The sequence below is a fragment of the Lagenorhynchus albirostris genome, chromosome 12, assembly GCF_949774975.1.
Source record: "Lagenorhynchus albirostris chromosome 12, mLagAlb1.1, whole genome shotgun sequence".
NCBI lineage: Eukaryota > Metazoa > Chordata > Mammalia > Artiodactyla > Delphinidae > Lagenorhynchus > Lagenorhynchus albirostris.
This window is the reverse complement of record NC_083106.1, coordinates 48,270,684-48,283,153: the sequence shown is the minus strand read 5'-3', so window position 1 is coordinate 48,283,153 and position 12,470 is coordinate 48,270,684. Positions and strand designations below refer to the sequence as shown.

The 12,470-nt window shown below is 43.2% G+C and overlaps 1 pseudogene; it reads right to left on the bottom strand.

Moving 5' to 3' along the window:
* Nucleotides 1-9,120: 9,120 nt before the first annotated feature.
* LOC132530809 (D-aminoacyl-tRNA deacylase 2-like) lies at nucleotides 9,121-9,676 on the bottom strand (annotated as a pseudogene).
* Between the last annotated feature and the right edge of the window lie 2,794 nt (nucleotides 9,677-12,470).

Sequence of the window (12,470 nt, the reverse complement as noted above, 5' to 3'; positions counted from 1 at the left end):
GCCAGAGCTAAGCCCGGCTCCCAGGGCAGAGGAGGAGGCGGGGCCAGGACGAGGCCCACCTGGGGAAACACACAATATGTGCATATAAAGATATTTGATAGCAGTCCAAAAACACCCCTCTGTACATACCTTGGTAATTGTTTTAACTTCTTTTGTGAACTTGTAAATTTTTCGAGATTGTTGAATTAAACACAGTCTGAAAGTAGAGCATTTTCACATAGATAAAACCGTGGGAAAATGAAATCGTTTACTCAGGAAGAACCTCATGGCAAAATACACCTTGCATCCACCTAAAGGAAGAACGATTTCAACCATTGTCTTTAAGGCAGATTCACTGTGTTACTTAATACTCCCCACACTGCCCGTGCAACCTGAGGTGATGCCTCCAGAGAATTTTTATCTCAATCCAGCGGTCCCCAATCTTTTTGGCACCAGGGACCGGTTTCGCAGAAGACAAGTTATCCATGGACTCGGGGGTGGGGGGATAGCTCAGGAGGTAATGTGAGCGACGGAGAGCGATGGGGAGCGGCAGATGAAGCTTTGCTCCCTTGTCCGCTGCTCGCCTCCTGCCGTGCGGCCTGGTTCCTAACAGGCTGTGGGACCGGACCCCTGTCTCAGTCCATAGGAAAAGCCTTCAATTTTGGCAGGAAAGAGGGAGCAGGGTACAGCTGGGCTGGCGTGGCATTCTGTCCATTGATTAGTCTTCGCCTCTTCATGAGGGCAGTAGAATGCTACCCAGACGTTTTAAAACAGCAACCCCAGAGTATGGGAAGGTCGTGATGTGCTTTCCAAACCACGAACAATTCCTTATGTTCAACACACTTTTGGGGGCTAAGTGAAAATGGTACTCATCGTATGGAGTCTATTGAACTATGTGTACTCCGGACACACTGCTATCCTCCATTATCACAGTTTCACTGAGGACCAGTCACCAAAAAAATCTAGAAAGCCATGAGAATATTAATGATAAGATAAACCATGTTTGTCAAATTCTTATTCTGTTCTCGGCTCTTCACACATACAGTGTCTCATTTAATGCTGAAAACAATACCCTGAGGAGGGGACCAAGCACATCCCCTACCTTACAGAGGAGGAAACAGGCTCAGCGATGTTAATGAAGTGGCCCAAGATCGCAGGATGAAGACCCAGGATTCAAAGCCAGGCGATGTGGACCCAGAGACCATGCACTTATCCACCAGCTGTTGTGGGTATAGTCAGGGAACAGAACAGGAGGCAGAAAAAGGAGAGGCATAGCAGGTAGGGTTGGATAACATGCCCCGTGAATCTCCCGAAGCCGGGGTGGAGAATTCCAGTCCACTTCTACAGACTGAGAAAATGCAGAGAAAATTAAAAAAAACAAAACCAAAAACCTGCTCCAAAGGAGGGGAGAGAAGAGTACGGATGTAAAATATCAATGAGATGCTGTGGTTTATGCTCTTTGTCTTTTCTCTCTGGCTCCCCTAGCAACAGTGAAGTAGCATCAGTGTTAACGCAAGTAACGTGCTGACTTTGTTCCTCCAGGCAGCATCGCTGCTAAACAGAAACGCATGCTGATTTCCGCTCTGTTAAGTAAGGGAAACATCATCAGAGTCCGCCCAGTGGAAAAAGACAAAAAGCAGACAGAAAGATGTTTAAATTTCAAGGTTATGCAAGAACAGAGGAGAAAGAACAGATTGTAAATTAGTTTTTGAAATATTAAGCTACTAACAAAATCCTAACCCCAATACAGAGAGCAGAGGAAGTTAAGGCGGAGGAGAGTCGTGACTGAGGCTGTTTTGCCACGGCATATTGCTGCTGCCACATTTTTCTCGAGTGTCTGAAAATATCAGGCTTTAAAATACACATGCATTAGTTTTTGAGACGTGTGTGACTATAGCCTCAGGGTTGAAAAACAAACAACTCTATTGCCCTGAGCTCAGGCTGGAGTTGGTGTAAATTGTTTCGCCTCCTTATGTATAATGTTTCTAATTAGGACAATTACGGAGGATGAGCTTTGTGTGCTGTTGAATTGGCTCTTTGTGCTAATTGCGGAGGGCTCTGTACCGGCCTGTGCTCAACTGACCTGCTTCTCAGAGGCATCACTAGATGGGGAGGGTGACCTCCGATCCCGCTCTCTGATGTCCCATATTGAGAAACACCCGAGGGGGTGTTGTCTCATCCCCTCACCACACCTGTCATTAAAACAAGACATCTTTCCAAGATACATGAATAGACAATGACTGGTATCTAGTTTGCCCTTTTACTCCTATAAGACCTTTATGTTATGATGTGATTTCTTTTGCATTGTGATTCCTACTCATCTCGTGCAAAACATAGGATTTAAGCTACATTAAGTAGTTCAAAATGGAGTCACAGTGGCCAGCGTGAACTTGCATGTTAGTTGTTTTGAAACGTCTGCTGTGGGACTGCTAGCATCTTTGATAAGCTAAGAGTGTTACTTTAGGTAAGGAATTTATTTGGTAACATTTTCAGAAAGATTTCACTGGAACAGAAGGAGCAACTGATAGAGATAAGACCCTGGGGTGTATCCATTACACCCTACTGGCAGACTCCTTAAAAAGAGACCACTGAGGACTTCCCTGGCGGTCCAGTGGTTAAGACTCCGCACTTCCAATGCAGGGGGTGCAGGTTCGATCCCTGGTCTGGGGATTAAGATCCCACATGCCGCATGGCCCGGCCAAAAAATAAAAAGCGAGAGACCACTGAGCCTAGAGATTGGAAGCCTCTTCGCTGGAGGACCCAACTCCATGATGCTGAGAGCCATTGGAGGGGACACTAGCGAGGCTCTGCTGGAGCCGAGGGCGACTTCTTCCCACTCACACTTATCACGGACCCGCTGCCAGGCTGGGGCTGCTGAGACGCCTCCTTCCCGGACTTCTCCTTGGAGTGGTCATTTTCCTCTTTTCTGTTTCCCCTACTTTGACAATCCTGTGTTGTGTGCTAATTGTGTACAAGAAACTGAGTGACTTGTGAATTGAATGTTGGCTACATTTCTTGGCATCTCCGGTTCTGGGATTCTCACCTGGCCTCACTGCTGGGCCCTATGACAAACACTTTAATTAACAAAAGTCCAATTTGAGATCATTTCTGTAAGAGGGAACGACTTACCTAAAAGGAATAAGGTCAACAATAAACCCTGGCTCCTCCCTCTGCATTGAGTACTTGGGAAATGTCCCGCTTCACCGTTTGTGGCGTGAAAGTGGGCTAGGCCTCCGCTCTCCGAAATGCTAAGGCCTTGGAGCAGGGGGTGACCCAGAGGGTATGGGCCTCCCTGGCTGGTACTCTCCTACTCCCCACTTGTGACATGCTTGTCTGTGCAGGTCAGAGACACTAGGGAAATCAGTCCTCAACCACCTGAGGAGCTGGTTGTGAGCAGGTGACTTCCTTCCACAGGTCAGCCTCAGTCATCCTTTTAAGAACAGCCTCATTGATGCCAGGCCCTCTGCCCTTCCTGGGTCTGGCTGTGGTGGGAGAGGCAGAAAAACAGCATTGACTTGGCTCAGAGGTTTCCACATCCTGGGTCTCAGAAGATCAAGTAAAGGTCCCTTGTTGATCTAAAAACACATTTCCACTGTGGAACCTGGAGACACCATAGTACCCAGGGGGTGTCGGGATTTCATGGAGGGTGGGGGCCGGTGCTGAAAGTCTCCCCCGGGGATTCTGCTAAGCTCAGACGGGGTGATGGCAGAGGCCTCAGGCAGGCTTCCCACATCTCAGGCTGCTTGTATCACTGCCTTGTCCAGGCCTGCGGCGTCAGAAGAGCCCAGCTCACAGAGCGAAAGCCACATTGGAAGAAGCCCAAGATGGGGCCTGAGAGCCTGACACTGCCAGAAAAAAGCCCTGTCATGGAGGCCCCAAGGCAAACCTCAGACAATAGGCAGAGCCTTCTGCCCGCTTGCCCGTTGGCAGCTCCCGGGGGACTGGAAATGGACTAGGGCGGTAAGGCTCCAGAGCCAGCAGGACACAGGGTCGTGGATGTCTGGCTGCACACCAGACAAGGGGGTGGCAGTGGACTGTTGCTCTGAACTACAGAAGCACTCGTGCCTTATGCCTGGTGGTTTCCCAAGACCCATCTGGATGCCCTATCCATGACCTAGTTTTCTAACCTAAGCTGAAATGAGAAAAACAAGCATAGCATAGTAAGTTTTTCACTAAGCAAATTTGCTGAATTTTAAAGAACTGCCATTTGCTCTGGTACTGTGTCCTTTCTACTTTTTTGGTAGAAGAAAAGTATTTTTAAGAAACAGATTGAAGATGTTAAAAAAAAAAAAAGAAACAGATTGGATAATATACTACATGATAACATTTTTGGTTTTGCTTTTTCATATTCCTGTTTATCAAAATAAAATATGACAGTACTATGTTATTCCTCCATTTTGTTTGTGTGTTTGTTTGTGTGTGTGTGTGTAATAGATTAATGATGGTCACAAATTCTTTGGTGCTTCTCCCCCTGAGAGGTGCATCTAATTTTCTTCCCCTTGAATCTGGGAGGATCTTAGAGACTTACTTGGCTAAAAATATATATAAAGTAATAAACTTACTTTATTAAAAATGTGATCAGTGTGACATTCTAGAACTTCTGAAACGAGGTCATAGGAAGCTTTGCAGCTTCCTCCCGGGCCTCTTGGAACCCAACTGACATGCTGTTAGGAAGCCCAAGCAGCCACGAGAAGAAGCCCATAGAGAGACGAAGCAAGGCCCAGGCCAATAGCACTGGATGAGCTCGTAGCTGATAGCCAGCACCAACTTGCCAGTCACTGAGTGAACCCTTCTGGAAGTGGATCCTACAGCCCCAGTTGAACTGCCACAGCTGATACGACATGGAGCAAAGATGACTCCCCACTAAGCCTTGCCCAAATTACAGGTTTGTGAGGGAAATAAATGATTTCTGTTTTTTTTTTTATTTCTGTTGTTTTAAGCCACTAAATTTGAGGATGATTTTGTTACACAGAAATAGATAACCAGACAGCTTGTTTGTTTAAGTGGTTTGTGAAATTCAAAAGTCAGAGAAATACTGACTCGCATTGTTTATTTAACATCTGTATTAGGCAAAATAATGCACCCCCTCCAAAGATATCCAAGTCCTGATCTCCAGAATCTGTGAATATGTTATGTTACATGGCAAAAGGGAATTACGATTACAGATACAATTACAGATAGAATTGCCAATCAGATGACCTTGAAATAGGAAGATTTTCTTGGATTCTCTGGGTGGAGCCAGTGTAATCACAAGAGTCCATAAATGCGGAAGAGGGAGGCAGAAAAAGAGGACAGAACGATGCAATGTGAGAAGAACTTGACCTGCTCTTGCTGGCTTTGAAGGCAGAGGAAGGGGGCCACCAGCCAAGGAATGCGGATGGCCCCTAGAAGCTGGAAGAGGCAAGAAAACAGATTCTCCCGTAAAACATCTAGAAAGGAACATAGCCCTGCCAACACATTGATTGTAGCCCAGTGAGACCTGTGCCAGACTTCTGACCTCCAGACTGTAAGAAAATAAATTTGTATTGTTTTAAGCCACTAAATTTGTAGTCATTTGTTGACAGGCATAGAAAACCAGTACAGCACCTAGCCTACTCTGCTATATACTATTGACTTTTAGAGTCAGAATTGATGGTTAAAGCTGTCTAAGAGCTTGTATGGTGTGAATTTTAAAGATGGGAACATGTAAGTCCATAGATTCCAAGGTCAAACAGCTAATTTGTAATATATACAGGAGTAAAACTTAGGTCTTCTAAAATTTAAACTCCATGAGGAAAGGAAATTTGAGGCAGCATCTGTTTTGTTCACCATTGTATCCCCAATATCTAGAACAGTGCCTGGCACATGGTAGGTATTTGTTGAATGAAAAAAATGAAAACTAATTCCTAACTTCTGGTTTAATCACTTGCTCTAGTAAGGTTACCGAAGGACAAAAACTACAGCTTTTTTAAAGGCCAGAAAAAATTACCATTGTATCTTACAATTTACATCCGATTATTTGGCTTTTAACAATGTTCTTTTTTTTTTTTGCGGTACGCGGGCCTCTCACTGTTGTGGCCTCTCCCGTTGCTGAGCACAGGCTCCGGACGCGCAGGCTCAGCGGCCATGGCTCACGGGCCCAGCCGCTCCGTGGCACATGGGATCCTCCCGGACCAGGGCACGAACCCGTGTCCCCTGCATCGGCAGGCGGACTCTCAACCACTGCGCCACCAGGGAAGCCCTAACAATGTTGTGTTTTAAAATCTCACCATTTGTTTTATTTTAATTATAAATTATTATATTTGTATACAGATACATGGTATAGATTCAATGATACAGAAACAAGTTCAAAAAGTATGAAAGAAGACAATGAAAAATAACTTCTATTTTCATCCCAGCCACCCAGAGGTAACCACAGTTACCGCTTTCTTGTGCATACTCCCAAAGATATAGAGCATTTCTTTGAGAGTTGAGAGTGTGAACAGTTTTAAATATGTCTAATGTAGTCATTGGATTTTTACACTCCCCTCAGCACCTCTGTCATGATTCATCACTCTGGGCTTCAAGGCACTGTAAGAGTCTGAAATATTCCACATAAATGCTCAGGACCCATCCAACAAGGCTCACCCCACCTGCTGCAGAGGTCAAGGTCTCCTCAGGCACCAGCCTCCAGGGAGTCAGTCACTGACACAATCAGCCTCAGGGGAAACTGCTGACACTCAGGCACACAGGTGACCCCAGGCCCTGCCCTCAGTGGGCTTCTGCAGCCTCCTCTAAGGCCAATCCTCATCTACCTGTCCCAGGCTGCCCTCAGCCACCCCGCACACTCTCCCCTAGCCCAGGGCCTCTCACACCTCTGATTCTTGTCCTGTAAATGGACTGCTCTCACCCTCAATTTCTGTCTCATGTCCTCTTCCCAGTCAGCCAACCTCCAGCCTCCTGCTGTACTTGTCGGAAGCTCGCAGCCCAGTAGCGGCATCCTTCATAGAATTATTCCTCCTGATAAATCAGGCCTGGCACCTTCTCCTTTTGATTCGAAATACACTGTGTGTGTGGTGCTTCTGGCACTTTGTTGTGTGCCCTGAATGAGAGCTGCAATTTGGTAATTATTTGTATGAAGTCAGCCATGTTGCATCATAGAATTCTTGGTTATGTTATTTAGCTCAGAGACCCCAAGGATCCAAAGCTGTGCTTTGACAAGAATATAGAGGCAGTTTTCAGGTCTGGTGGAGAGATGGCTTCCAAACATGGGCAAAATCCTGTGGGAAGAATCCTCCATTCCTCCTTTCAGGGACCTTGAACTCTCAGCAGTCAGCTCTCTGACACAGCTCTCTATCAGTCATTTGCATTTTAGTTTGAATATCAGCCCATGGTTGTCCTTTCCTACAGTTATTAGCATTTTGGACCTTCTGTCTCTAGTGTAAATGCTCTTTTTAAAGGAATTTGGGGCATTGTCAAATACGTGGGGAGGTTTTTGGGGCCCAAGTAGAGAGGGATCCCACGCATCTCAGGCCCAGGCAGGCCCAAGGGTGGAACCCTGCTCCGTCGCAGCACTGGTACCAGCTCAGTGGGTCTGCCTCAACTGTCTCAAGATTTAGTCTCCAAATGTGCCACTCTGGTCCAAACTGAGGGAGAAGAAGTTGTGTCACCAGAGCTGTGAACCAGAGCTTTGGGGAAAGTGGGAGATTGATACGGAGAGAAATTGCTCTGTTTATCAACCACTGTTTCCTTCTGCAAACTGCAAAACGAAATATAAAATGAAATAAAATTACATTTTAAATCTCTGCCGGTGCTTTCAGAGGTAGGCCAGTTCTGGTCTCCCATCAGCAGAGACCAAACGCACAATAACCTCATTCAGTACCTGGTGCTAGAGCAACTGTTTACTTATAATAATGTTCAAGTTCCCAGCTAAGAACAGGGAATGAATTAATACTTAGGAATTTCTCTTTTCTGCACATGACATGCCATTTTAAAAAACTGCCACTTTGATGACTTTGTCATCACATTTCCTTCAAAGAGGAGCTAAGTGCCATGCAAATTACAAAGCCTGATTCATGTTCACATGCAAAAGCCCCCATCGTGCAGGGAAGGGCTTGGGGGCTGAGGCCCCTGGTTTTCACTAAGAACTCTGCTTGACTCCTGCTTGTTTGTAGGAAAGGGGAGAGGGCATCACATATGTAAACATTTACTATTTTTTTGTTTCATGCTTTCATTTCATCTTTTACTTTGTAGAAAGTGAGAAATGTTTTTACTTTGTGACTCTTTCACCCAAATCAGTGTTTCTTCCACTTCCTATATACTCCAGGAAATACTGGAGGAAAATTCTTTGTATTTCTTTAAAATAATAATATTTAAATTCTTTTTTTCCCCTTTTTGTTCCTTTTATAGCAATCTAAACCAACAAGAAAGGAACTTCCTAAAAAAATTTATGAACATTAATTTAATGAAACAGTAACTTTTAAAAACCAAAGACAAAATGCAACACACATTGCTTTGGTAAAAAACTGAGAAACAGAATATTAAGCCATTAGTATTAAGCCATTAGTATATTAAATAAAAACAACTTTTAGTCCCCCATACCTTATTGCTATATCAACTAAAGATTCTTAAAATAATTTAAAGCACTTGGATGTCCTTGGAAAATAATATTAAAATGTACAATAACATTTTTGTATTACATTTTCATAGATATTATTAGAAGGAATAGTAAATTGCATATTTCATTCAAAATATGGAAATCTGAAATACTAAAACAAAATTGACAAAATTATAATTGTAACCGTAACACAAATAGTGATTTTTACTACATATTACATACATTTGAGGGTATAAGAAACATATTTTTCTTGATTTTGCAAAATGCTTAAATACAGCTCTCTAAGAACATTTCCATGTTCTTATCAATGACCATAAAGCGAATACAAGACATTTTTCAAAATTTTGAGTGTGAGTTTAGGGGAAAGCAGGATGGAAGGTGACTGAGATCCAGTGTTTAGGTGACGTGGCGAGGTCGTCCGAGGAAATCCAGTGTTTAGGTGACGTGGCGAGGCTGCAGAGGTATGGATGGGACCCAGGATTTTCTTGTCTAAAAATGCTGCAGATGAGTGTACTCAAGCAGAAGGGGAAGAGAATCTAATTACAACTGTAGAAACTTTTAATTTTTCAAAACTCGATTAGGTGTGTGTATGGTCCATTGGTGTCGAGCTTTAACACCTGTTGCCGTAAGTACCATGTTCCACCACAACCCCAGCTTCGGCACACTTGCTGTTAGCAGCTAATTCTTTTTCAGACAGTCACAAATTGGGAATAAAGTTCTAACCCCTCTTCTTTTCCAGAGTTAGAGTGATACTGCACGCTTCTTCCTTTTACTCTCACCCCAAGGGTGGCTTGAGGGATGATAAGAATGTTGCCAGGTAGATCCAATACAGAGACATGCTTGCCATTTTCTGTTTCACTTAATTTCACATTTAACAGTGTATTAACCATTTTGGGAAGAAGCTCTTTATCAGCTCCCTTGAAAAAGCACAGGTGGATCACTAATCCTCTCTGGACCTCCACCCACTGGGCCGCGGCGTCCCCTTCGGCGGGGCGTACTTGCAGCCGGGCGTGCAGGCACTGCTGCAGGAGGGCCCGCGCCTGAGGTGCCCGGCCACTTTCAGCCATGGCTCAAGCCCGCGCGGATATCCCCCAGGTTCCAGCCACGCGCCGCACAGGCCCGCCCCCGGCGCTCAGGGAGCATTGGGCGGGGCGCGACGCCTTAAATTCTTGTTGAAGAACTAAGCCATGTTCATTACTGAAAATTTAGAGGAAAACAAACTACCCATAATCCCAGGATCCAGAGACAATTATTATTTATAATTTTGATTACCAGCATAAAACCCACTAGGTTGTGATGTATTATCCTTTTATATATCCTGTTGGATTTGATTTGCTAATGTTTTGTTAAGGATTTTTGCACATATATTCATGAGGAATTTGAGTCTGTAGTTTTATTTTTTGTAATATCTTTTTCTAGTTTTGTTACCAACCCTCTTAAGTTGGTCTCCAACAAGGGTCCTTCTGCCCGGTGTCCTTTGTGCCAATAGAACGAGAATGAGTTTGGTTCAGAAGCAAAGGAAAGCTTTACTCTTTGGTCAAAGACAGGAGAGGCGCAAGCTTGCGCTCTAGAGCACGCGCGCTCCTCACAGGCTGTGGGTGGGGGTTCCTTAATAGGGTTCTCCTTAATTGGGGAGGGGGCAGAATTCTCACGGAGCTTGCGCAGCTGCTCACGTTCTAGATCGCAGTGCCGGGCTGGAGCAGCGTCTCTGCACACGGCCCGTGGAGCTGAGGTGTTGGCTGCAGGCATTTTGCAGGAACCCTGGTCTGATGTGCTGGGTGCAACGCCTCTGCATGCGGCACCCTGTGAGCGAGTGAAACTAGAGAAGCCCAAGGAAAAGAAAGAGACAGGTTAGACTTTATTTTATTGCCCAGCTTCTATTTTTATTTCCCAGGAATTGTTAATTGGCTTTGCTGGTGAGAGTTTTGGTATCAGGGTAATGCTGCCCTAATAAATTGAGTTGGGATGTGTTTCCTCCTCTTCTTTATTCTGGAAAAGATTGTGTAGAATTGGTATTATTTCTTCCTTAAATGTTAGTAGAATTCACCAGTGAAATTATTTGTTTGTTTGTTTATGCAACTTAAAACAAAACTCCTTTGCTAACTCCCAGTTCTGTAGGGCAAACATCTGGGCATGGCATGGCGGGGTTCCCTGCTCAGGTTCTTATAAGGCTGAAGTCTAGGTGTCCTCATCTGGATCCTGAGCTTCTCTTCTGAGCTCAGTTGACTGAGTCAGAATTCAGTTCCTTGCAGCTATAGGATGGAGCTCCGTTTACTTGATGGCTGTCAGCTGGAGGCCACTTTCCATACTCATCACATGACCCTCACAGTCTTCAAAACATGAAGTGGAGAATATTTCTGTAGTAGTCTGCTAGGGCTGCCACTACAAAACACCACAAACTGGGTTGCCGAAACAGAGGAAGTTTATTTTCTCACAGGTCTGAAGTCCACAAGTCCAAGATCAAGGTGCTTTCTGAATTGGTTTCTGGTGAGAGCCTCTCTTCGTGGATTGTAGATGTCTGCTTTCTTGCTGTGGCCTCACATGGCCTTTTCTCTTGAGTGTGCAGAGAGGGGGTGGTCTCTGGTGTCTCTTCTTCTTATAAAGACACTAGTTATAGCACATTAAGGCCCCAGACTTATGATCTCACTTAACCTTTATTACTTTCTTATGGGCCCTGTCTCCAAATACAGTCACATCGAGGTTAGTGTTTCAACAAAGGCGTTTTGGGGAGACACAGTTCAGTCTGTAATACTTCCTTATGTCAAATTCCTCTCATGCTTCAAAACTCTCTCACCAGGGAAAGTCTATCATCGTTTAAGGGCCCATATGATTAGATCAGACCCACTGAGGATATCCCTATCTTAAAGTCAACTGATTTGGGATCTTAATTACATCTGGAAAGCCCCCTCACAGCAGTACCTAGACTAGGTTGTTTTGGATTTGTTTTTTAGTTGAAGTATAGTTGATCTACAATATTATATAAGTTACAGGTATACAATACAGTGATTCACAGTTTTTAAAGGTTATAATCCATTTATAGTTATACCAGTGAAATAATTTACTAGAGTTTACTGAAAGGTTTAAACATCAATAGTTACTTTACTTGTTATAGATTTATACAGAATTTCTATTTCTTCTTGAGTAAGTTTTGGTAATTTGTGTCTTTTATGTTATTGCCATAAAATTCTTTTAATTTTTATCAGATTGGTAGTGATGTCCCCTCTTTTCATTGTTGATTTTGATAATTTGTGTCTTCTCTCTTATTCAGTCTAGCTAAAGGTTTTTCTTTTTTTTTAATCTTTTCAAAATACATACTTTTGGTTTCATAGAATTGATTTTGTTTTAGTTTTGTTTTTTTGTTTTATTGATTTCTACACTGATCTTTGTTGTTTCCTTTCTTCTGCTTAATTAAGGTTTAATTTATTCTGCTTTTTCTAACTCTTAATGTGAACATATGTAATTGACTTGTAATATTTCTTTTTTAATATAGCTATTCAGTGTTATGAATTACCCCCAACCACTGCTTTAGCTGCGTCTCATAAATTTTGATATATTTTGTTCTGTTGATTTTAAATTCATGTTTTTAAATTTCCTTTTTGATTTCTTTTTTTGTCCATGAGTTATTTAGAAGTGCATTGTTTAACTTCCAAATATTTGGAGATTTCCCAAGTTTCTTTATGTTGATGATCTCTAGTTTAACTCCATTGTGGTTAAAGAACATCTTTTAAATAATTTCAATCATTTAAAATTTATTTAGATTTGGCTTTTGGCCTAGCGTATGATCAATCCTGGAGAATGTTTCATATGCACTTTAAAAGAATGTGTATTCTCCTCAATTTAAGTCTTCTCTACCATTATTCATTTTCTGTCCAGTTATTCCGTCAATTATCAAACGTTGGGTATTGGAATCTCTATA